The sequence below is a fragment of the Arctopsyche grandis genome, unplaced genomic scaffold (assembly GCF_051622035.1).
Source record: "Arctopsyche grandis isolate Sample6627 unplaced genomic scaffold, ASM5162203v2 HiC_scaffold_532, whole genome shotgun sequence".
In the NCBI taxonomy this organism is placed as follows: Eukaryota; Metazoa; Arthropoda; class Insecta; order Trichoptera; family Hydropsychidae; genus Arctopsyche; species Arctopsyche grandis.
The window spans coordinates 1-2,644 of NW_027518558.1; the positions used below are offsets into that span (position 1 = coordinate 1).

The following is a 2,644-nucleotide window of genomic DNA, read 5'->3' on the forward strand; positions in this document are numbered from 1 at the left end:
AGGGTCGTGTATTTAAATAAGCACGTTGCTCCTATTACTATTTTTACCCACTCAAATTTCAATTCGGGCATTACTCCTTTAATTTTCGCCACATAGTGCGCCAAAGACTCATCATACGTTTGTCTGTATGTCGTCAATGCTATTTTTAACATCTGTTCTTCTTCGAATTTTTCCTTTTGCTTACTGTTGCTTTCCTTCAACTTCATATTGTCAATTTTCTCTGACAAAATTCTTTCCTGCTCTTCGGCTTCTCTCTTTTTTATTGCGTCTTTATCCATTCTCTCTGCTTCTTTCCGAAGCTCTTTCACTATTTCCTCTGTTTTCAACTTTTTCCCTCCTTCTTTCTGGATGAGAAATTTTTTCAATTTGACGTCTAATTTTGACACAAGCATTCCTCGCTTTATTCTGTCATCTGTGATTCCCTCACTATCCCATATAGCCTCCAGCTCATATAGCAACGTCTCCAAGCTACTTTTAGTAGTTTCCGTTTCGGGACTCTCCACCATGTTACTACTTAAAATATTTATTGACATTAGGGGTATTAATCTTGACCGATTATAACAATAATATTTAATAAAAACCCTTATTTTACCAATCTTCGACTTAACATATTATTTGAAAAGCAACGTATTATTAATTTTTAAACTTTAAAATTTATCTAATGCATTTATTTTACCAATCTTCGACTTAACATATTATTTGAAAAGCAACAGGTTATTAATTTTTAAACTTTAAAATTTATCTAATGCATTTATTCATCCTGGCAGTTTTCCCCTATAGCCGTCACTTCTTCTTTAAGGGTTCTTACTGCTGCAATAAGAACTTTTAATCCCATCTTAAGTAATTCAGTTGGATCTATTGATATACTTTCAATATTAAAACAATACCATCCACTTTCCCTTAGAATTTTCACGGAATTCTTGAATTTATCATGCCTAAACACTTCTCTACTCATGCTCTCTAATCTGGGTTCTACTACTACTGCTTTATTATTTATAATTTCAATTACGCCAGGACTAAAAAATGATTTGAGTTGTTCTGCATCTTCTCCAAAAAATTCTTCTTCTATTACAATTTTAGGCATTATTCTATAGGAGCACAAAGAAACAGGTGACCATTTAGCATGCTCTTCCCCAGTTCCTTTAATGGCTTTAAAAGTCATTTCTACTTCATTTTTTGGTGCCATTTTACATATTAAAACTTCCGGCTTTAATTTAATAACCATCTGTTCTTGGCAGTCCGCCGGTATAAATTCAATATCATTAGATGTTAAATTAATTATTTCATTTGTTGTATTAATTTTATGAAGTTTAAAATTTAGTACGTTGTCATAACTTTCATCCTCTTTAAAAAAACTAAAATGATCAGGATTAGCTTCAATGGGAATTAACCCAATTCTATGTGCAATGTATTCATCTGGAAAAACAGTAGAATTTTCATATATTAAAACATCATGGATAGCCATAGTTGGAACCATTGATATAAGAGCTCGCCTGAGCCCATTTGCTATCGAAGGGTGACAATTTAGAATATCGAATTCTAGTGTATTCTCTGTTTTGCTGATTATTTTTACATCTAAATCGCTTATGAATTTATCTAAGTTTGCTGTGGATGTTTGAAAATCTTTAATAATCGATTCAGCTTCAATTTTGTACATGGCTAAAAATTTTTAATAAAATTTAATACTCAAAAAATATAGCAGAGTATGATGTAGAAATGAAAGACGAAGATAATCATAACAAAGGTATTTATTAAATGGTAAAATCTACCATGAATCTGCAAAATATGTATTTAATAAAATAACACGTTTAGGGGAGTCTAGAAAAGAAATGGTGAAATATAAAAAACAACAATAAATTAATATTGTTACTTTTTTAAATATTTATTGGCATTAGGGATGTTAATCTTGCCGATTATAACAACTATAAATTGCAATAAATATGGTGATTATGTTTAAAACTGTAATATTGGTGTTAAGCTCAGCCTTTGCAAAAATATTGGTAACTACAGCCATTTAACCGTTGATTTAAAAGTCTATTATATTTTTTAATGGAAGAGTTTGAGGTAAACGCGGGTATTTATTTAAGTATAATATATATATTCAACTTTAATTAACTTGTATTTATAGATCGTATAGAAATACATAAATGAAATAGGGATTGATATGTAGCACTCAACCAATTGCCGCGCCTTAAGAAAGCTTTTAAAGAGAATTTTCTTAAACCAAGGAATATTTCTTGTGCCACCTAAGATTGCGAAAGCTCTTCATCATTAAAATATTTAGTAATTGCGGGTATTTAGAGATTTTATTAATAGAGGATAACAGTAACTTCTTCATAATTAAAGTATTTGGTCATTAAGGGTATTTAGGGATTTTATTAATAGAGGATAACAGTAACCTCTTCATAATTAAAATATTTAGTAATTGCGGGTATTTAGAGATTTTATTAATAGAGGATAACAGTAACTTCTTCATAATTAAAGTATTTGGTCATTGCGGGTATTTAGGGATTTTATTAATAGAGGATAACAGTAACCTCTTAATAATTAAAGTATTTGGTCATTACGGGTATTTAGAGATTTTATTAATAGAGGATAACAGTAACCTCTTAATAATTAAAGTATTTGGTCATTAAGGGTATTT

At 29.9% G+C, this 2,644-nt stretch overlaps 1 pseudogene; it reads right to left on the reverse strand.

Annotated features, from left to right (window-relative positions):
• Positions 1-751: 751 nt before the first annotated feature.
• On the reverse strand, positions 752-1,162 carry LOC143922147 (DNA-directed RNA polymerases I and III subunit RPAC1 pseudogene; annotated as a pseudogene).
• Positions 1,163-2,644: the final 1,482 nt, after the last annotated feature.